Here is a 23,918-nt window from a genome sequence, read left to right as displayed (position 1 = left end):
AGAACCTGGGGTATATTCTCGAGTTACGACGGTGAGGGCCCTTCCAGACACGTGTTTGTTCAGCGACTTCAGGACTCCTGCCTAGGAGCGAGGGACACCTAGGGATTCTCCTCGAGTCTTGGCATGGCAATTGGGATGCGTCTCCACGTGAGGCGAGAGACCCAGGGTCCCTTTCCACGTGCCACAGGGATCCTGGGACTCCTATCCATTTTCAAGAGGAGTCAGGCATCGTCTCCTTTGGAAGCATTGATCTCCGGGGACCTCTCGAGTTTTCAAAGGATGTGAGGCCTCCGTTCGCGATGAGGCGGAGAACTCGGTCTTTCTCTGTCATCTCCACAACGGATTCACACATCCCTTCGTCTTGAGAGATGCAAGACGAGCCTGCATTCAATTCACTGCAGGGATATCCGGCCTTACTTCGAGTCAGAGCATCTCGGTGTCTATTCCACTTGAGGCCACAAACTCAGGGGCCCTCTCACATACTTGTAGCTGAGAGAAGCCTCCTCTTGAGGTGCTTGTGGAAAGTTGGTATTCCTCTTGAGTCGAAGCCAGGGACTAAGCTCTCATCTCGAGTTGATTTGTGGTCCACGGAGCACTTTCGTTTTGCTCCAGTGACCTCAGGATCCCTCTTGACTTGAGACAGTGAACTTGGGTTTTCTCTGGAGTGCCATCAAGGAAATCAAGGCTCCTTTAACGTTTGATGTGGAAAACGGAATTGCTCTGCATGCAGTGCAGGGGAATCGGGCCTCATCTCGCGGCGAGGGGTAAATCTCATGGTTTTTCTCAAGTTTCGGCCGGAAGCTGGGGTATATTCTCGAGTTACGACGGGGAGGGCCCTTCCAGACACGTGTTTGTTCAGCGACGTCAGGACTCCTGCCTAGGTGCGAGGGACACCTCGGGATTCTCCTCGAGTCTTGGCATGGCAATTGGGTCGTGTCTCCACGTGAGGCGGGAGACCCAGTGTCCCTTTCCACGTGCCACAGTGATCCTGGGACTCCTACACATTGTCAAGAGGAGTCAGGCATCGTCTCCTTTGGAAGCATTGATCTCTGCGGACCTCTCGAGTTTTCAAAGGATGTGAGGCCTCCGGTCACGATCAGGCGGAGGACTAGGTCTTTCTCTGTGATCTCCACAGCGGATTCAGCCATCCCTTCTTCTTGGGAGATGCAAGACGAGCCTGCATTCAATTCACTGCAGGGATATCCGGCCTTACTTCGAGTCAGAGCATCTCGGTGTCCATTCCACTTGAGGCCACAAACTCAGGGTCCCTCTCACATACCTGTAGCTGAGAGAAGCCTTCTCTTGAGGTGCTTGTGGAAAGTTGGTATTCCTCTTGAGTCGAAGCCAGGGACTAAGCTCTCATCTCGAGTTGATTTGGGGTCCACGGAGAACTTTCGTGTTGCTCCAGTGACCTCAGGATCCCTCTAGACTTGAGACAGTGATCTTGGGTTTTCTCTGGAGTGCCATCAAGGAAATCAAGGCTCCTTTCACGTTTGATGTGGAACTCGGAATTGCTCTGCACGCAGTGCAGGGGAATCCGGCCTCATCTCGCCGCGAGGGGGAAGTCTCATGGTTTTTCTCGAGTTGCGGCTGGAACCTGGGGTATATTCTCGAGTTACGACGGGGAGGGCACTTCCAGACACGTGTTTGTTCAGCGATGTCAGGACTCCTGCCTAGGTGCGAGGGACACCTCGGGATTCTCCTCGAGTCTTGGCATGGCAATTGGGATGCGTCTCCAGGTGAGGCGGGAGACCCAGTGTCCCTTTCCACGTGCCACAGGGATCCTGGGACTCCTATCCATTTTCAAGATGAGTCAGGCATCGTCTCCTTTGGAAGCATTGATCTCCGCGGACCTCTCGAGTTTTCAAAGGATGTGAGGCCTCCGGTCGCGATGAGGCGGACGACTAGGTCTTTCTCTGTCGTCTCCACCGGGGATTCAGACATCCCTTCGTCTTGGGAGATGCAAGACGAGCCTGCATTCAATTCACTGCAGGGATATCCGGCCTTACTTTGAGTCAGATCATCTCGGTGTCCATTCCACTTGAGGCCACAATCTCAGGGTCCCTCAAATATACCTGTAGCTGAGAGAAGCCTCCTCTTGAGGTGCTTGTGGAAAGTTGGTATTCCTCTTGAGTCTAAGCCAGGGACTAAGCTCTCATCTGGAGTTGATTTGGGGTCCACGAAGCCCTTTCCTGTTGGTCCAGTGACCTCAGGATCCCTCTAGACTTGAGAAAGTGATGTTGGGTTTTCTCTGGAGTGCCATCAAGGAAATCAAGGCTCCTTTCACGTTTGATGTGGAACACGGAATTGCTCTGCATTCAGTGCAGGGGAATCGGGCCTCATCTCGCGGCGAGGGGGAAATCTCATGGTTTTTCTCTAGTTGCGGCCAGAACCTGGGGTATATTCTCGAGTTACGACGGGGAGCGCCCTTCCAGTCACGTGTTTGTTCAGCGACGTCAGGACTCCTGCCTAGGTGCGAGGGACACCTCGGGATTCTCCTCGATCTTGGCATGGCAATTTCGACACGTATCCACGTGAGGCGGGAGACCCAGGGTCCCTTTCCACGTGCCACAGGGATCCTGGGACTCCTATCCATTTTCAAGAGGAGTCAAGCATCGTCTCCTTTGGAAGCATTCATCTCCACATACCACTCGAATTTTCAAAGGATGTGAGGCCTCCGGTCGCGATGAGGCGGAGGACTAGGTCTTTCTCTGTCGTCTCCACAGCGGATTCAGACATCCCTTCGTCTTGGGAGATGCAAGACGAGCCTGCATTCAATTCACTGCAGGGATATCCGGCCTTACTTCGAGTCAGAGCATTTTGGTGTCCATTCCACTTGAGGCCACAAACTCAGGGTCCCTCTCACATACCTGTACCTGAGAGAAGCCTCCTCTTGAGGTGCTTGTGGAAAGTTGGTATTCCCCTTGAGTCGAAGCCAGGGACTAAGCTCTCATCTCGAGTTGATTTGGGGTCCACGGAGCCCTTTCGTGTTGCTCCAGTGACCTCAGGATCCCTCTAGACTTGAGACAGTTATCTTGGGTTTTCTCTGGAGTGCCATCAAGGAAATCAAGGCTCCTTTCACGTTTGATGTGGAACACGGAATTGCTCTGCACGCAGTGCAGGGGAATCGGGCCTCATGTCCCGGCGAGGGGGAAGTCTAATTGTTTTTCTCGAGTTGCGGCCGGAACATGGGGTATACTCTCGAGTTATGACGGGGAGGGCCCTTCCAGACACGTGTTTGTTCAGCGACGTCAGGACTCCTGCCTAGGTGCGAGGGACACCTCGGGATTCTCCTCGAGTCTTGGCATGGCAATTTGGATCCGTCTCCACATGAGGCGGTAGACCCAGGGTCCCTTTCCACGTGACACAGGGGTCCTGGGACTCCTATCCATTTTCAAGAGGAGTCAGGTATCGTCTCCTTTGGAACCATTGATCTCCGCAGACCTCTCGAATTTTCAAAGGATGTGAGGTCTCCGGTCGCGATGAGGCGGAGGACTAGGTCATACTCTGTCGTCTCCACAGCGGATTCAGATATCCCTTCGTCTTGTGAGATGCAAGACGAGTCTGCATTCACTTCACTGCAGGGATATCTGGCCTTACTTCGAGTCAGAGCATCTCGGTGTCCATTCCACTTGAGGCCACAAACTCAGGGTCCCTCTCACATAATGTAGCTGAGAGAAGCCTCCTCTTGAGGTGCTTGTGGAAAGTTGGTATTCCTATTGAGTCGAAACCAGGGACTAAGCTCTCAACTCGAGTTGATTTGGGGTCCACGGAGCCCTTTCGTGTTGCTCCAGTGACCTCAGGATCCCTCTAGACTTGAGACAGTGATCTTGGGTTTTCTCTGGAGTGCCATCAAGGAAATCAAGGCTCCTTTCATGTTTGATGTGGAACACGGAATTGCTCTGCACGCAGTGCTGGGGAATCGGGCCTCATTTCGCCGCGAGGGGGAAGTCTCATGGTTTTTCTCGAGTTGCGGCCGGAACCTGGGGTATATTCTCGAGCTACGACGGGGAGGGCCCTTCCCGACACGTGTTTGTTCAGCGACGTCAGGACTCCCCCCTTGGTGCGAGGGACACCCCGGGATTCTCCTCGTGTCTTCGCATGGCAATTGGGACGCGTATCCACGTGAGGCGGGAGACCCAGAGTCCCTTTCCACGTGCCACAGTGATCCTGGGACTCCTACCCATTGTCAAGAGGAGTCAGGCATCGTCTCCTTTGGAAGCATTGATCTCTGCGGACCTCTCGAGTTTTCAAAGGATGTGAGGCCTCCGGTCACGATCAGACGGAAGACTAGGTCTTTCTCTGTGGTCTCCACAGCGGATTCAGACATCCCTTCTTCTTATGAGATGCAAGACGAGCCTGCATTAAATTCACTGCAGGGATATCCGGCCTTACTTCGAGTCAGAGCATCTCGGTGTCCATTCCACTTGAGGCCACAAACTCAGGGTCCCTCTCACATACCTGTAGCTGAGAGAAGCCTTCTCTTGAGGTGCTTGTGGAAAGTTGGTATTCCTCTTGAGTCGAAGCCAGGGACTAAGCTCTCATCTCGAGTTGATTTGGGGTCCACGGAGAACTTTCGTGTTGCTCCAGTGACCTCAGGATCCCTCTAGACTTGAGACAGTGATCTTGGGTTTTCTCTGGAGTGCCATCAAGGAAATCAAGGCTGCTTTCAGGTTTGATGTGGAACTCGGAATTGCTCTGCACGCAGTGCAGGGGAATCGGGCCTCATCTCGCGGCGAGGGGGAAGTCTCATGGTTTTTCTCGAGTTGCGGCCGGAACCTGAGGTATATTCTCGAGTGACGACGGGGAGGGCCCTTCCAGACACATGTTTGTTCAGCGATGTCAGGACTCCTGCCTAGGTGCGAGGGACACCTCGGGATTCTCCTCGAGTCTTGGCATGGCAATTGGGATGCGTCTCTAGGTGAGGCGGGAGACCCAGTGTCCCTTTCCACGTGCCACAGGGATCCTGGGACTCCTATCCATTTTCAAGATGAGTCAGGCATCGTCTCCTTTGGAAGCATTGATCTCCGCGGACCTCTCGAGTTTTCAAAGGATGTGAGGCCTCCGGTCTCGATGAGGCGGACGACTGGGTCTTTCTCTGTCGTCTCCACCGGGGATTCAGACATCCCTTCGTCTTGGCAGATGCAAGACGAGCCTGCATTCAATTCACTGCAGGGATATCCGGCCTTACTTCGAGTCAGATCATCTCGGTGTCCATTCCACTTGATGCCACAATCTCAGGGTCCCTCAAATATACCTGTAGCTGAGAGAAGCTTCCTCTTGAGGTGCTTGTGGAAAGTTGGTATTCCTCTTGAATCTAAGCCAGGGACTAAGCTCACATCTCGAGTTGATTTGGGGTCCACGAAGCCCTTTCCTGTTGGTCCAGTGACCTCAGGATCCCTCTAGCCTTGAGAAAATGATCTTGGGTTTTCTCTGGAGTGCCATCAAGGAAATCAAGGCTCCTTTCACGTTTGATGTGGAACACGGAATTGCTCTGCACGCAGTGCAGGGGAATCGGGCCTCATCTCGCGGCGAGGGGGAAGTCTCATGGTTTTTCTCGAGTTGCGGCCGGAACCTGGGGTATATTCTCGAGTTACGACGGCGATGGCCCTTCCAGACACGTGTTTGTTCAGCTACGTCAGGACTCCTGCCTAGGTGCGAGGGACACCTCGGGATTCTCCTCGAGTCTTGGCATGGCAATTTGAACGCGTCTCCATGTGAGGCGAGAGACCCAGGGTCCCTTTCCACGTGCCACAGGGATCCTGGGACTCCTATCCATTTTCAAGAGGAGTCAGGCATCGTCTCCTTTGGAAGCATTGATCTCCGGGGACCTCTCGAGTTTTCAAAGGATGTGAGGCCTCCGTTCGGGATGAGGCGGAGAACTCGGTCTTTCTCTGTCATCTCCACAGCGGATTCACACATCCCTTCGTCTTGGGAGATGCAAGACGAGCCTGCATTCAATTCACTGCAGGGATATCCGGCCTTACTTCGAGTCAGAGCATCTCGGTGTCCATTCCACTTGAGGCCACAAACTCAGGGGCCCTCTCACATACTTGTAGCTGAGAGAAGCCTCCTCTTGAGGTGCTTGTGGAAAGTTGGTATTCCTCTTGAGTCGAAGCCAGGGACTAAGCTCTCATCTCGAGTTGATTTGTGGTCCACGGAGCACTTTCGTTTTGCTCCAGTGACCTCAGGATCCCTCTTGACTTGAGACAGTGAACTTGGGTTTTCTCTGGAGTGCCATCAAGGAAATCAAGTCTCCTTTAACGTTTGATGTGGAAAACGGAATTGCTCTGCATGCAGTGCAGGGGAATCGGGCCTCATCTCGCGGCGAGGGGTAAATCTCATGGTTTTTCTCAAGTTTCGGCCGGAAGCTGGGGTATATTCTCGAGTTACGACGGGGAGGGCCCTTCCAGACACGTGTTTGTTCAGCGACGTCAGGACTCCTGCCTAGGTGCGAGGGACACCTCGGGATTCTCCTCGAGTCTTGGCATGGCAATAGGGTCGTGTCTCCACGTGAGGCGTGAGACCCAGGTTCCCTTTCCACGTGCCACAGGGATCCTGGGACTCCTATCCATTTTCAAGAGGAGTCAGGCATCGTCTCCTTTGGAAGCATTGATCTCTGCGGACCTCTCGAGTTTTCAAAGGATGTGAGGCCTCCGGTCACGATCAGGCGGAGGACTAGGTCTTTCTCTGTGGTCTCCACAGCGGATTCAGACATCCCTTCTTCTTGGGAGATGCAAGACGAGCCTGCATTCAATTCACTGCAGGGATATCCGGCCTTACTTCGAGTCAGAGCATCTCGGTGTCCATACCACTTGAGGCCACAAACTCAGGGTCCCTCTCACATACCTGTAGCTGAGAGAAGCCTTCTCTTGAGGTGCTTGTGGAAAGTTGGTATTCCTCTTGAGTCGAAGCCAGGGACTAAGCTCTCATCTCGAGTTGATTTGGGGTCCACGGAGAACTTTCGTGTTGCTCCAGTGACCTCAGGATCCCTCTAGACTTGAGACAGTGATCTTGGGTTTTCTCTGGAGTGGCATCAAGGAAATCAAGGCTCCTTTCACGTTTGATGTGGAACTCGAAATTGCTCTGCATGCAGTGCAGGGGAATCGGGCCTCATCTCGCGGCGAGGGGGAAGTCTCATTGTTTTTCTCGAGTTGCGGCCGGAACCTGGGGTATATTCTCGAGGTACGACGGGGAGGGCCCTTCCAGACACGTGTTTGTTCAGCGATGTCAGGACTCCTGCCTAGGTGCGAGGGACACCTCGGGATTCTCCTCGAGTCTTGGCATGGCAATTGGGATGCGTCTCCAGGTGAGGCGGGAGACCCAGTGTCCCTTTCCACGTGCCACAGGGATCCTGGGACTCCTATCCATTTTCAAGATGAGTCAGGCATCGTCTCCTTTGGAAGCATTGATCTCCGCGGACCTCTCGAGTTTTCAAAGGATGTGAGGCCTCCGGTCGCGATGAGGCGGACGACTAGGTCTTTCTCTGTCGTCTCCACCGGGGATTCAGACATCCCTTCGTCTTGGGAGATGCAAGACGAGCCTGCATTCAATTCACTGCAGGGATATCCGGCCTTACTTCGAGTCAGATCATCACGGTGTCCATTCCACTTGAGGCCACAATCTCAGGGTCCCTCAAATATACCTGTAGCTGAGAGAAGCCTCCTCTTGAGGTGCTTGTGGAAAGTTGGTATTCCTCTTGAGTCTAAGCCAGGGACTAAGCTCTCATCTGGAGTTGATTTGGGGTCCACGAAGCCCTTTCCTGTTGGTCCAGTGACCTCAGGATCCCTCTAGACTGGAGAAAGTGATGTTGGGTTTTCTTTGGAGTGCCATCAAGGAAATCAAGGCTCCTTTCACGTTTGATGTGGAACACGGAATTGCTCTGCATTCAGTGCAGGGGAATCGGGCCTCATCTCGCGGCGAGGGGGAAATCTCATGGTTTTTCTCGAGTTGTGGCCAGAACCTGGGGTAATTCTCGAGTTACGATGGGGATAGCCCTTCCAGATATGTGCTTGTTCAGCAACGTCAGGACTCCTGCCTAGGCACAAGGGACAACTCGGGATTCTCCTCGAGTCTTGGCATGGCAATTGGGATGCGTCTCCACGTGAGGCGGGAGACCCAGGGTCCCTTTCCACGTGCCACAGGGATCCTGGGACTCCTATCCATTTTCAAGAGGAGTCAGGCATCGTCTCCTTTGGAAGGATTGATCCCCGCGGACATCTCGAGTTTTCTAAGGATGTGAGGCCTCCGGTCGTGATGAGGCAGAGAACTAGGTCTATCTCTGTGGTCTCCATTGGGGATTCAGACATCCCTTCGTCTTGGGAGATGCAAGACGAGCCTGCATTCAATTCACTGCAGGGATATCCGGCCTTACTTCGAGACAGAGCATCTCGGTGTCCATTCCACTTGAGGCCACAAACTCAGGGTCACTCTCACATACCTGTAGCTGAGAGAAGCCTCCTCTTGAGGTGCTTGTGGAAAGTTGGTATTCCTCTTGAGTCGAAGCCAGGGACTAAGATCTCATCTCGAGTTGATTTGGGGTCCAAGGAGCCATTTCGTGTTGCTCCAGTGACCTCAGGATCCCTCTAGACTTGAGACAGTGATCTTGGGTTTTCTCTGGAGTGCCATCAAGGAAATCAAGGCTCCTATCATGTTTGATGTGGAACACGGAATTGCTCTGCACGCAGTGCAGGTGAATTGGGCCTCATCTCGCGGCGAGGGGGAAGTCTCATGGTTTTTCTCGAGTTGCGGCCGGAACCTGGGGTATATTCTCGAGTTACGACGGGGAGGGCCCTTTCAGACACGTGTGTGTTCACCGACGTCAGGACTCCTGACTAGGTGCGAGGGACACCTCGGGATTCTCCTCGAGTCTTGGCATGGCAATTGGGACGCGTCTCCACGTGAGGCGGGAGACCCAGGGTCCCTTTCCACGTGCCACAGGGATCCTGGGACTCCTATCCATTTTCAAGAGGAGTCAGGCATCGTCTCCTTTGGAAGCATTGATCTCCGCAGACCTCTCGAGTTTTCAAAGGATGTGAGGCCTCCGGTCGCGATGAGGCGGAGGACTAGGACTTTCTCTGTGGTCTCCTCAGGGAATTCAGACATCCCTTCGTCTTGGGAGATGCAAGACGAGCCTGCATTCAATTCACTGCAGGGATATCCGGCCTTACTTCGAGTCAGAGCATCTCGGTGTCCATTCCACTTGAGGCCACAACCTCAGGGTCCGTCTCACATAATGTAGCTGAGAGAAGGTTCCACTTGAGGTGCTTGTGGAAACTTGGTATTCCTCTTGAGTCGAAGCCAGGGACTAAGCTCTCATCTCGAGTTGATTTGGGGTCCACGGAGCACTTTCGTGTTGCTCCAGTGACCTCAGGATCCCTCTAGACTTGAGACAGTGATCTTGGGTTTTCTCTGGAGTGCCATCAAGGAAATCAAGGCTCTTTTCAAGTTTGATGTGGAACACGGAATTGCTCTGCACGCAGTGCAAGGGAATTGGGCCTCATCTCGCGTCGAGTGGGAAGTCTCATGGTTTTTCTCGAGTGGCGGCCGGAACCTGGGGTATATTCTCGAGTTACGACGGGGAGGGCCCTTCCAGACACGTGTTTGTTCAGCGACCTCAGGACTCCTGCCTAGGTGCGAGGGACACCTCGGGATTCTCCTCGAGTCTTGGCATGGCGATTGGGACGCGTCTCCACATGAGGCGGGAGACCCAGGGTCCCTTTCCACGTGCCACAGGGATCCTGAGTCTCCTATCCATTTTCAAGAGGAGTCAGGCATCGTCTCCTTTGGAAGCATTGATCTCCGCAGACCTCTCGAGTTTTCAAAGGATGTGAGGCCTACGGTCGCGATGAGCAGGAGAACTAGGTCTTTCTCTGTGGTCTCCACAAGGGATTCAGACATCCCTTCGTCTTGGGAGATGCAAGACGAGCCTGCATTCAATTCACTGCAGGGATATCCGGCCTTACTTCGAGTCAGAGCATCTCGGTGTCCATTCCACTTGAGGCCACAAATTCAGGGTCCCTCTCACAAACCTGTAGTTGAGAGAAGCCTCCTCTTGAGGTACTTGTGGAAAGTTGGTATTCCTCTTGAGTCGAAGCCAGGGACTAAGCTCTCATCACGAGTTGATTTGGGGTCCACGGAGCCCTTTCTTGTTGCTCCAGTGACCTCAGGATCCCTCTAGACTTGAGACAGAGATCTTGGGTTTTCTCTGTAGTGCCATCAAGGAAAGCAAGGCTCCTATCACGTTTGATGTGGAACACGGAATTGCTCTGCACGCAGGGCAGGGGAATCGGGCCTCATCTCGTGGCGAGGGGGAAGTCTCATGGTTTTTCTCGAGTTGTGGCCAGAACCTGGGGTATTTCTCGAGTTACGATGGGGATAGCCCTTCCAGATATGTGCTTGTTCAGCAACGTCAGGACTCCTGCCTAGGCACAAGGGACAACTCGGGATTCTCCTCGAGTCTTGGCATGGCAATTGGGATGCGTCTCCACGTGAGGCGGGAGACCCAGGGTCCCTTTCCACGTGCCACAGAGATCCTGGGACTCCTATCCATTTTCAGGAGGAGTCAGGCATCGTCTCCTTTGGAAGCATTGATCTCTGCAGACCTATCGAGTTTTCAAATGATGTGAGTCCTCCGGACGCGATGACGCGGAGGACTAGTTCTTTCTCTGTGGTCTCCACAGGGGATTCAGACATCCCTTCGTCTTGGGAGATGCAAGACGAGCCTGCATTCAATTCACTGCAGGGATATCCGGCCTTACTTCGAGTCAGAGCATCTCGGTGTCCATTCCACTTGAGACCACAAACTCAGGGTCCCTCTCACATACCTGTAGCTGAGAAAAGCCTCCTCTTCAGGTGCTTGTGGAAAGTTGGTATTCCTCTTGAGTCGAAGCCAGGGACTAAGCTCTCATCTCGAGTTGATTTGGGGTCCACGGAGCACTTTCGTGTTGCTCCAGTGACCTCAGGATCCCTCTAGACTTGAGACAGTGATCTTGGGTTTTCTCTGTAGTGCCATCAAGGAAATCAAGGCTCCTTTCATGTTTGATGTGGAACACGGAATTGCTCTGCACGCAGGGCAGGGGAATCGGGCCTCATCTCGCGGTGAGGGGGAAGTCTCATGGTTTTTCTCGAGTTGTGGCCGGAACCTGGGGTATATTCTCGAGTTACGATGGGGAGGGCCCTTCCAGAAACGTGTTTGTTCAGCGACGTCAGGACTGCTGCCTAGGTGCGAGGGACACCTCGGGATTCTCCTCGAGTCTTGGCATGGCAATTGGGACGCGTCTCCAATGAGGCGGGAGACCCAGTGTCCCTTTCCACGTGCCACAGGGATCCTGGGACTCCTATCCATTTTCAAGAGGAGTCAGGCATCGTCTCCTTTGGAAGCATTGATCTCCGCAGACCTCTCGAGTTTTCAAAGGATGTGAGGCCTCCGGTCGCGATGAGTCGGAGGACTAGGTCTTTCTCTGTGGTCTCCACAGGGGATTCAGACATCCCTTCGTCTTGGGAGATGCAAGACGAGCCTGCATTCAATTCACTGCAGGGATATCCGGCCTTACTTCGAGTCAGAGCATCTCGGTGTCCATTCCACTTGAGGCCACAAACTCAGGTTCCCTCTCACATACCTGTAGCTGAGAGAAGCCTCCTATTGAGGTGCTTGTGGAAAGTTGGTATTCCTCTTGAGTCGAACCCAGGGACTAATCTCTCATCACGAGTAGATTTGGGGTCCACGGAGCCCTTTTGTGTTGCTCCAGTGACCTCAGGATCCCTCTAGACTTGAGACAGTGATCTTGCGGTTTCTCTGGAGTGCCATCAAGGAAATCACGGCTCCTTTCATGTTTAATGTGGAACACGGAATTGCTCTCAACGCAGTGCAGGGGAACTGGGCCTCATCTCGCGTTGAGGGGGAAGTCTCATGGTTTTTCTCGAGTTGTGGCCGGAACCTGGGGTATATTCTCGAGTTACGACGGGGAGGGCCCTTCCAGACACGTGTTTGTTCAGCGACGTCAGGACTCCTGCCTAGGTGCGAGGGACACCTCGGGATTCTCCTCGAGACTTGGCATGGCAATTGGGACGCGTCTCCACGTGTGGCGGGAGACCCAGTGTCCCTTTCAAAGTTCCACAGGGATCCTGGGACTCCTATCTATTTTCAAGAGGAGTCAGGCATCGTCTCCTTAGGAAGCATTGATCTCCGCGGACCTCTCGAGTTTTCAAAGATGTGAGGCCTCCGGTCGCGTTGAGGCGGAGGACTATGTCTTTCTCTGTGGTCTCCACAGGGGATTCAGACATCCCTTCATCTTGGGAGATGCAAGACGAGCCTGCATTCAATTCACTGCAGGGATATCCAGCCTTACTTCGAGTCAGAGCATCTCAGGGTCCATTCCACTTGAGGACACAAACTCAGGTACCCTCTCACATACCTGTAGCTGAGAGAAGCCTCCTCTTGAGGTGCTTGTTTAAAGTTGGTATTCCTCTTGAATTGAAGCCAGGGACTAAGCTATCATCTCGAGTTGATTTGTGGTCCACGGAGACTTTTCGTGTTGCTCCAGTGACCTCAGGATCCCTCTAGACTTGAGACAGTGATCTTGGGTTTTCCTTGGAGTGCCATCAAGGAAATCAAGGCTCCTTTCACGTTTGATGTGGAACACGGAATTGCCCTGCACGCAGTGCAGGGGAATCGGGCCTCATCTCTCGGTGAAGGGGAAATCTCATCGTTTTTCTCGAGTTGCGGCTGGAACCTGGGGTATATTCTCGAGTTACGACGGGGAGGGCCCTTCCAGACACGTGTTTGTTCAGCGATGTCAGGACTCCTTCGTAGGTGCGAGGGACACCTCGGGATTCTCCTCGAGTCTTGGCATGGCAATTGGCCTGCGTCTCCACGTGAGGCGGGAGACCCAGGGTGCCTTTCCACGTGCCACAGGGATCCTGGACTCCTATCCATTTGAAAGAGGAGTCAGGCATCGTGTCCTTTGGAAGCATTGATCTCCGCGGACCTCTCGAGTTTTCAAAGGATGTGAGGCCTCCGGTCGCGATGAGGGGGAGAACTAGGACTTTCTCTGTGGTCTGCACAGGGGATTCAGACATCCCTTCATCTTGGGAGATGCATGAAAAGCCTGCATTCAATTCACTGCAGGGATATCCGGCCTTACTTCCAGTCAGAGCATCTCGGTGACCATTCCACTTGTGGCCACAAACTCAGGGTCCCTGTCACATACCTGTAGCTGAGAGAAGCCTCCTCTTGAGGTGCTTGTGGAAAGTTGGTATTCCTCTTGAGTCGAAGCCAGGGACTAAGCTCTCATCTCGAGTTGATTTGGGGTCCACGGAGACTTTTCGTGTTGCTCCAGTGACCTCAGGATCCCTCTAGACTTGAGACAGTGATCTTGGGTTTTCTCTGGAGTGCCATCAAGGAAATCAAGTCTCCTTTCACGTTTGATGTGGAACACGGAATTGCTCTGCACGCAGTCCAGGGGAATCGGGCCTCATGTCGCGGCGAGGGGGAAGTCTCATGGTTTTTCTCGAGTTGCGGCCGGAACCTGGGGTATATTCTCGAGTTACGACGGGGAGGGCCCTTCCAGACACGTGTTTGTTCAGCGACGTCAGGACTCCTGCCTAGGTGTGAGGGACACCTCGGGATTCTCCTCGAGTCTTGGCATGGCAATTGGGACGCGTCTCCACGTGAGGCGGGAGACCCAGGGTCCCTTTCCACGTGCCACAGTGATCCTGGGACTCCTATCCATTTGCAAGAGGAGTCAGGCATCGTCTCCTTTGGAAGCATTGATCTCTGCTGACCTCTTGAGTTTTCAAAGGATGTGAGGCCTCCGGTCACGATGAGGCGGAGAACTAGGTCTTTCTCTGTGGTCTCCACAGGGGATTCAGACATCCCTTCATCTTGGGAGATGCAAGACGAGGCTGCATTCAATTCACTGCAGGGATATCCGGCCTTACTTCCAGTCAGAGCATCTCGGTGACCATTCCACTTGTGGCCACAAACTCAGGGTCCCTGTCACATACCTGTAGCTGAGAGAAGCCTCCTCTTGAGGTGCTTGTGGAAAGTTGGTATTCCTCTTGAGTCGAAGCCAGGGACTAAGCTCTCATCTCGAGTTGATTTGGGGTCCACGGAGCCTTTTCGTGTTGCTCCAGTGACCTCAGGATCCCTCTAGACTTGAGACAGTGATCTTGGGTTTTCTCTGGAGTGCCATCAAGGAAATCAAGTCTCCTTTCACGTTTGATGTGGAACACGGAATTGCTCTGCACGCAGTCCAGGGGAATCGGGCCTCATGTCGCGGCGAGGGGGAAGTCTCATGGATTTTCTCGAGTTGCGGCCGGAACCTGGGGTATATTCTCGAGTTACGACGGGGAGGGCCCTTCCAGACACGTGTTTGTTCAGCGACATCAGGACTCCTGCCTAGGTGCGAGGGACACCTCGGGATTCTCCTCGAGTCTTGGCATGGCAATTGGGACGCGTCTCCACGTGAGGCGGGAGACCCAGGGTCCCTTTCCACGTGCCACAGTGATCCTGGGACTCCTATCCATTTTCAAGAGGAGTCAGGCATCGTCTCCTTTGGAAGCATTGATCTCCGCGGACCTCTCGAGTTTTCAAAGGATGTGAGGCCTCCAGTCACGATGAGGCGGAGAACTAGGTCTTTCTCTGTGGTCTCCACCGGGGATTCAGACATCCCTTCGTCTTGGGAGATGCAAGACGAGCCTGCATTCAATTCACTGCAGGGATATCCGGCCTTACTTCGAGTCAGATCATCTCGGTGTCCATTCCACTTGAGGCCACAATCTCAGGGTCCCTCAAATATACCTGTAGCTGAGAGAAGCCTCCTCTTGAGGTGCTTGTGGAAAGTTGGTATTCCTCTTGAGTCTAAGCCAGGGACTAAGCTCTCATCTGGAGTTGATTTGGGGTCCACGAAGCCCTTTCCTGTTGGTCCAGTGACCTCAGGATCCCTCTAGACTGGAGAAAGTGATGTTGGGTTTTCTTTGGAGTGCCATCAAGGAAATCAAGGCTCCTTTCACGTTTGATGTGGAACACGGAATTGCTCTGCATTCAGTGCAGGGGAATCGGGCCTCATCTCGCGGCGAGGGGGAAATCTCATGGTTTTTCTCGAGTTGTGGCCAGAACCTGGGGTATTTCTCGAGTTACGATGGGGATAGCCCTTCCAGATATGTGCTTGTTCAGCAACGTCAGGACTCCTGCCTAGGCACAAGGGACAACTCGGGATTCTCCTCGAGTCTTGGCATGGCAATTGGGATGCGTCTCCACGTGAGGCGGGAGACCCAGGGTCCCTTTCCACGTGCCACAGGGATCCTGGGACTCCTATCCATTTTCAAGAGGAGTCAGGCATCGTCTCCTTTGGAAGGATTGATCTCCATGGACCTCTCGAATTTTCAAAGGATATGAGGCCTCCGGTTGCATTGAGGTGGAGGACTAGGTCTTTCTCTGTGGTCTCCACAGGGGATTCAGACATCCCTTCGTCTTGGGAGATGCAAGACGAGCCTGCTTTCAATTCACTGCAGGGATATCTGGCCTTACTTCGAGTCAGAGCATCTCGGTGTCCATTCCACTTGAGACCACAAACTCAGGGTCCCTCTCACGTACCTGTAGCTGAGAGAAGCCTCCTCTTGAGGTGCTTGTGGAAACTTGGTATTCCTCTTGAGTCGAAGCCAGGGACTAAGCTCTCAACTCGAGTTGATTTGGGGTCCACGGAGCCCTTTCATGTTGCTCCAGTGACCTCAGGATCCCTCTAGACTTGAGACAGTGAACTTGGGTTTTCTCTGGAGTGCCATCAAGGAAATCAAGGCTCCTTTCACGTTTGATGTGGAACACGGAATTGCTCTGCACGCAGGGCAGGGGAATCTGGCCTCATCTCGCGGTGAGGGGGAAGTCTAATGGTTTTTCTCGAGTTGTGGCCTGAACCTGGGGTATATTCTCGAGTTACGATGGGGAGGGCCCTTCCAGAGACGTGTTTTTTCAGCGACGTCAGGACTCCTGCCTAGGTGCGAGGGACACCTCGGGATTCTCCTCGAGTCTTGGCATGGCAATTGGGACGCGTCTCCACGTGAGGCGGGAGACCCAGGTTCCCTTTCCACGTGCCACAGGGATCCTGGGACTCCTATCCATTTTCAAGAGGAGTCAGGCATCGTCTCCTTTGGAAGCATTGATCTCCGCAGACCTCTCGAGTTTTCAAAGGATGTGAGGCCTCCGGTCGCGATGAGTCGGAGGACTAGGTCTTTCTCTGTGGTCTCCACAGGGGATTCAGACATCTCTTCGTCTTGGGAGATGCAAGACGAGCCTGCATTCAATTCACTGCAGGGATATCCGGCCTTACTTCGAGTCAGAGCATCTCGGTGTCCATTCCACTTGAGGCCACAAACTCAGGTTCCCTCTCACATACCTGTAGCTGAGAGAAGCCTCCTATTGAGGTGCTTGTGGAAAGTTGGTATTCCTCTTGAGTCGAAGCCAGGGACTAATCTCTCATCACGAGTAGATTTGGGGTCCACGGAGCCCTTTTGTGTTGCTCCAGTGACCTCAGGATCCCTCTAGACTTGAGACAGTGATCTTGCGGTTTCTCTGGAGTGCCATCAAGGAAATCACGGCTCCTTTCATGTTTAATGTGGAACACGGAATTGCTCTGCACGCAGTGCAGGGGAATTGGGCCTCATCTCGCGTTGAGGGGGAAGTCTCATGGTTTTTCTCGAGTTGTGGCTGGAACCTGGGGTATATTCTCGAGTTACGACGGGGAGGGCCCTTCCAGACACGTGTTTGTTCAGCGACATCAGGACTCCTGCCTAGGTGCGAGGGACACCTCGGGATTCTCCTCGAGTCTTGGCATGGCAATTGGGACGCGTCTCCACGTGTGGCGGGAGACCCAGTGTCCCTTTCAACGTTCCACAGGGTTCCTGGGACTCCTATCTATTTTCAAGAGGAGTCAGGCATCGTCTCCTTAGGAAGCATTGATCTCCGCGGACATCTCGAGTTTTCAAAGGATGTGAGGCCTCCGGTCGGGATGAGGCGGAGGACTATGTCTTTCTCTGTGGTCTCCACAGGGGATTCAGACATCCCTTCGTCTTGGGAGATGCAAGACGAGCCTGCATTCAATTCACTGCAGGGATATCCAGCCTTACTTCGAGTCAGAGCATCTCAGGGTCCATTCCACTTGAGGACACAAACTCAGGTTCCCTCTCACATACCTGTAGCTGAGAGAAGCCTCCTCTTGAGGTGCTTGTTTAAAGTTGGTATTCCTCTTGAATCGAAGCCAGGGACTAAGCTATCATCTCGAGTTGATTTGTGGTCCACGGAGCCTTTTTGTGTTGCTCCAGTGACCTCAGGATCCCTCTAGACTTGAGACAGTGATCTTGGGTTTTCTCTGGAGTGCCATCAAGGAAATCAAGGCTCCTTTCACGTTTGATGTGGAACACGGAATTGCCCTGCACGCAGTGCAGGGGAATCGGGCCTCATCTCTCGGTGAAGGGGAAATCTCATCGTTTTTCTCGAGTTGCGGCCGGAACCTGGGGTATATTCTCGAGTTACGATGGGGAGGGCCCTTCCAGACACGTGTTTTTTCAGCGATGTCAGGACTCCTTCCTAGTTGCGAGGTACACCTCGGGATTATCCTCGAGTCTTGGCATTTCAATTGGCCTGCGTCTCCACGTGAGGCGGGAGACCCAGTGTCCCTTTCCACGTACCACAGGGATCCTGGGACTCCTATCCATTTGCAAGAGGAGTCAGGCATCGTGGCCTTTGGAAGCATTGATCTCCATGGACCTCTCGAGTTTTCAAAGGATGTGAGGCCTCCGGTCGCGATGAGGCGGAGAACTAGGACTTTCTCTGTGGTCTGCACAGGGGATTCAGACATCCCTTCATCTTGGGAGATGCATGAAGAGCCTGCATTCAATTCACTGCAGGGATATCCGGCCTTACTTCCAGTCAGAGCATCTCGGTGACCATTCCACTTGTGGCCACAAACTCAGGGTCCCTGTCACATACCTGTAGCTGAGAGAAGCCTCCTCTTGAGGTGCTTGTGGAAAGTTGGTATTCCTCTTGAGTCGAAGCCAGGGACTAAGCTCTCATCTCGAGTTGATTTGGGGTCCACGGAGCCTTTTCGTGTGGCTCCAGTGACCTCAGGATCCCTCTAGACTTGAGACAGTGATCTTGGGTTTTCTCTGGAGTGCCATCAAGGAAATCAAGGCTCCTATCATGTTTGATGTGGAACACGGAATTGCTCTGCACGCAGTGCAGGTGAATTGGGCCTCATCTCGCGGCGAGGGGGAAGTCTCATGGTTTTTCTCGAGTTGCGGCTGGAACCTGTGGTATATTCTCGAGTTACGACGGGGAGGGCCCTTCCAGACACGTGTTTTTTCACCGACGTCAGGACTCCTGCCTAGGAGTGAGGGACACCTCGGGATTCTCCTCGAGTCTTGGCATGGCAATTGGGACCCGTCTCCACGTGAGGCGGGAGACCCAGGGTCCCTTTCCACGTGCCACAGGGTTCCTGGGACTCCTATCCATTTTCAAGAGGAGTCAGGCATCGTCCCCTTTGGAAGCATTGATCTCCGCGGACCTCTCGAGTTTTCAAAGGATGTGAGGCCTCCGTTCGCGATGATGAGGAGAACTAGGACTTTCTCTGTGGTCTCCACAGGGGATTTAGACATCCCTTCGTCTTGGGAGATGCAAGACGAGCCTGCATTCAATTCACTGCAGGGATATCCGGCCTTAATTCGAGTCAGAGCATCTCGGTGTCCATTGCACTTGAGGCCACAAACTCAGGGTCCCTCTCACATACCTGTAGCTGAGAGAAGCCTCCTCTTGAGGTGCTTGTGGAAAGTTGGTATTCCTCTTGAGTCGAAGCCAGGGACTAAGCTCTAATCTCGAGTTGATTTGGGGTCCACGGAGCCCTTTCGTATTGCTCCAGTGACCTCAGGATCACTCTAGACTTGAGACAGTGATCTTGGGTTTTCTCTGGAGTGCCATCAAGGAAATCAAGGCTCCTTTCACTTTTGATGTCGAACTCGGAATTGCTCTGCACGCAGGGCAGGGGAATCGGGCCTCATCTCACGGTGAGGGGGAAGTCTCATGGTTTTTCTCGAGTTGTGGCCGGAACCTGGGGTATATTCTCGAGTTACGTCGGGGAGGGCCCTTCCAGACACGTGTTTGTTCAGCGACGTCAGGACTGCTGCCTAGGTGCGAGGGACACCTCGGGATTCTCCTCGAGTCTTGGCATGGCTATTGGGACGCATCTCCACGTGAGGTGGGAGACCCAGGGTCCCTTTCCACGTGCCACAGTGACCCTGGGACTCCTATCCATTTTCAAGAGGAGTCAGGCATCGTCTCCTTTGGAAGCATTGATCTCTGCTGACCTCTCGAGTTTTCAAAGGATGTGAGGCCTCCTGTCACGATGAGGCGGAGGACTAGGTCTTTCTCTGTGGTCTCCACAGCGGATTCAGACATCCCTTCGTCTTGGGAGATGCAAGACGAGCCTGCTTTCAATTCACTGCAGGGATATCCGGCCTTACTTCGAGTCAGACCATCTCGGTGTCCATTCCACTTGAGGTCACAAACTCAGGGTCCCTCTCACATAACTGTAGCTTAGAGAAGCCTCCTCTTGAGGTGATTGTGGAAAGTTGGTATTCCTCTTGAGTCGAAGCCATGGACTAAGCTCTCATCTCGAGTTGATTTGGGGTGCACGGAGCCTTTTCGTGTTGCTCCAGTGAACTCAGGATCCCTCTAGACTTGAGACAGTGATCTTGGCTTTTCTCTGGAGTGCCATCAAGGAAAGCAAGGCTCCTATCACGTTTGATGTGGAACACGGAATTGCTCTGCACGCAAGGCAGGGGAATCGGGCCTCATCTCGTGGCGAGGGGGAAGTCTCACGGTTTTTCTCGAGTTGTGGCCAGAACCTGGGGTATTTCTCGAGTTACGATGGGGATAGCCCTTCCAGATATGTGCTTGTTCAGCGACGTCAGGACTCCTGCCTAGGCACAAGGGACAACTCGGGATTCTCCTCAAGTCTTGGCATGGCAATTGGGATGCGTCTCAACGTGAGGCGGGAGACCCAGGGTCCCTTTCCACGTGCCACAAGGATCCTGGGACTCCTATCCATTTTCAAGAGGAGTCAGGCATCGTCTCCTTTGGAAGGATTGATCCCCGCAGACATCTCGAGTTTTCTAAGGATGTGAGGCCTCCGGTCGTGATGAGGCAGAGAACTAGGTCTATCTCTGTGGTCTCCACAGGGGATTCAGACATCCCTTCGTCTTGGGAGATGCAAGACGAGCCTGCATTCAATTCACTGCAGGGATATCCGGCCTTACTTCGAGTCAGAGCATCTCGGTGTCCATTCCACTTGAGGCCACAAACTCAGGGTCCCTCTCACATACCTGTAGCTGAGAGAAGCCTCCTCTTGAGGTGCTTGTGGAAAGTTGGTATTCCTCTTGAGTCGAAGCCAGGGACTAAGATCTCATCTCGAGTTGATTTGGGGTCCAAGGAGCCATTTTGTGTTGCTCCAGTGACCTCAGGATCCCTCTAGACTTGAGACAGTGATCTTGGGTTTTCTCTGGAGTGCCATCAAGGAAATCAAGGCTCCTATCATGTTTGATGTGGAACACGGAATTGCTCTGCACGCAGTGCAGGTGAATTGGGCCTCATCTCGCGGCGAGTGGGAAGTCTCATGGTTTTTCTCGAGTTGCGGCCGGAACCTGGGGTATATTCTCGAGTTACGATGGGGAGGGCCCTTTCAGACACGTGTTTGTTCACCGACGTCAGGACTCCTGCCTAGGTGCGAGGGACACCTCGGGATTCTCCTCGAGTCTTGGCATGGCAATTGGGACGCGTCTCCACGTGAGGCGGGAGACCCAGGGTCCCTTTCCACGTGCCACAGGGATCCTGGGACTCCTATCCATTTTCAAGAGGAGTCAGGCATCGTCTCCTTTGGAAGGATTGATCCCCGCGGACATCTCGAGTTTTCTAAGGATGTGAGGCCTCCGGTCGTGATGAGGCAGAGAACTAGGTCTATCTCTGTGGTCTCCACAGGGGATTCAGACATCCCTTCGTCTTGGGAGATGCAAGACGAGCCTGCATTCAATTCACTGCAGGGATATCCGGCCTTACTTCGAGTCAGAGCATCTCGGTGTCCATTCCACTTGAGGCCACAAACTCAGGGTCACTCTCACATACCTGTAGCTGAGAGAAGCCTCCTCTTGAGGTGCTTGTGGAAAGTTGGTATTCCTCTTGAGTCGAAGCCAGGGACTAAGATCTCATCTCGAGTTGATTTGGGGTCCAAGGAGCCATTTCGTGTGGCTCCAGTGACCTCAGGATCCCTCTAGACTTGAGACAGTGATCTTGGGTTTTCTCTGGAGTGCCATCAAGGAAATCAAGGCTCCTATCATGTTTGATGTGGAACACGGAATTGCTCTGCACGCAGTGCAGGTGAATTGGGCCTCATCTCGCGGCGAGGGGGAAGTCTCATGGTTTTTCTCGAGTTGCGGCCGGAACCTGGGGTATATTCTCGAGTTACGACGGGGAGGGCCCTTTCAGACACGTGTTTGTTCACCGACGTCAGGACTCCTGCCTAGGTGCGAGGGACACCTCGGGATTCTCCTCGAGTCTTGGCATGGCAATTGGGACGCGTCTCCACGTGAGGCGGGAGACCCAGGGTCCCTTTCCACGTGCCACAGGGATCCTGGGACTCCTATCCATTTTCAAGAGGAGTCAGGCATCGTCTCCTTTGGAAGCATTGATCTCCGCAGACCTCTCGAGTTTTCAAAGGATGTGAGGCCTCCGGTCGCGATGAGGCGGAGGACTAGGACTTTCTCTGTGGTCTCCTCAGGGAATTCAGACATCCCTTCGTCTTGGGAGATGCAAGACGAGCCTGCATTCAATTCACTGCAGGGATATCCTGCCTTACTTCGAGTCAGAGCATCTCGGTGTCCATTCCACTTGAGGCCACAACCTCAGGGTCCGTCTCACATAATGTAGCTGAGAGAAGGTTCCACTTGAGGTGCTTGTGGAAACTTGGTATTCCTCTTGAGTCGAAGCCAGGGACTAAGCTCTCATCTCGAGTTGATTTGGGGTCCACGGAGCACTTTCGTGTTGCTCCAGTGACCTCAGGATCCCTCTAGACTTGAGACAGTGATCTTGGGTTTTCTCTGGAGTGCCATCAAGGAAATCAAGGCTCTTTTCAAGTTTGATGTGGAACACGGAATTGCTCTGCACGCAGTGCAAGGGAATTGGGCCTCATCTCGCGTCCAGTGGGAAGTCTCATGGTTTTTCTCGAGTGGCGGCCGGAACCTGGGGTATATTCTCGAGTTACGACGGGGAGGGCCCTTCCACACACGTGTTTGTTCAGCGACCTCAGGACTCCTGCCTAGGTGCGAGGGACACCTCGGGATTCTCCTCGAGTCTTGGCATGGCGATTGGGACGCGTCTCCACATGAGGCGGGAGACCCAGGGTCCCTTTCCACGTGCCACAGGCATCCTGAGTCTCCTATCTATTTTCAAGAGGAGTCAGGCATCGTCTCCTTTGGAAGCATTGATCTCCGCAGACCTCTCGAGTTTTCAAAGGATGTGAGGCCTACGGTCGCCATGAGGCGGAGGACTAGGACTTTCTCTGTGGTCTCCACAAGGGATTCAGACATCCCTTCGTCTTGGGAGATGCAAGACGAGCCTGCATTCAATTCACTGCAGGGATATCCGGCCTTACTTCGAGTCAGAGCATCTCGGTGTCCATTCCACTTGAGGCCACAAATTCAGGGTCCCTCTCACAAACCTGTAGTTGAGAGAAGCCTCCTCTTGAGGTACTTGTGGAAAGTTGGTATTCCTCTTGAGTCGAAGCCAGGGACTAAGCTCTCATCACGAGTTGATTTGGGGTCCACGGAGCCCTTTCTTGTTGCTCCAGTGACCTCAGGATCCCTCTAGACTTGAGACAGTGATCTTGGGTTTTCTCTGGAGTGCCATCAAGGAAAGCAAGGCTCCTATCACGTTTGATGTGGAACACGGAATTGCTCTGCACGCAGGGCAGGGGAATCGGGCCTCATCTCGTGGCGAGGGGGAAGTCTCATGGTTTTTCTAGAGTTGTGGCCAGAACCTGGGGTATTTCTCGAGTTACGATGGGGATAGGCCTTCCAGATATGTGCTTGTTCAGCAACGTCAGGACTCCTGCCTAGGCACAAGGGACAACTCGGGATTCTCCTCGAGTCTTGGCATGGCAATTGGGATGCGTCTCCACGTGAGGCGGGAGACCCAGGGTCCCTTTCCACGTGCCACAGGGATCCTGGGACTCCTATCCATTTTCAAGAGGAGTCAGGCATCGTCTCCTTTGGAAGGATTGATCCCCGCGGACATCTCGAGTTTTCTAAGGATGTGAGGCCTCCGGTCGTGATGAGGCAGAGAACTAGGTCTATCTCTGTGGTCTCCACAGGGGATTCAGACATCCCTTCGTCTTGGGAGATGCAAGACGAGCCTGCATTCAATTCACTGCAGGGATATCCGGCCTTACTTCGAGTCAGAGCATCTCGGTGTCCATTCCACTTGAGGCCACAAACTCAGGGTCACTCTCACATACCTGTAGCTGAGAGAAGCCTCCTCTTGAGGTGCTTGTGGAAAGTTGGTATTCCTCTTGAGTCGAAGCCAGGGACTAAGATCTCATCTCGAGTTGATTTGGGGTCCAAGGAGCCATTTCGTGTGGCTCCAGTGACCTCAGGATCCCTCTAGACTTGAGACAGTGATCTTGGGTTTTCTCTGGAGTGCCATCAAGGAAATCAAGGCTCCTATCATGTTTGATGTGGAACACGGAATTGCTCTGCACGCAGTGCAGGTGAATTGGGCCTCATCTCGCGGCGAGGGGGAAGTCTCATGGTTTTTCTCGAGTTGCGGCCGGAACCTGGGGTATATTCTCGAGTTACGACGGGGAGGGCCCTTTCAGACA

The sequence above is a fragment of the Dama dama genome, chromosome 8 (assembly GCF_033118175.1).
Source record: "Dama dama isolate Ldn47 chromosome 8, ASM3311817v1, whole genome shotgun sequence".
In the NCBI taxonomy this organism is placed as follows: domain Eukaryota; kingdom Metazoa; phylum Chordata; class Mammalia; order Artiodactyla; family Cervidae; genus Dama; species Dama dama.
This window is presented reverse-complemented; position numbering follows the sequence as displayed.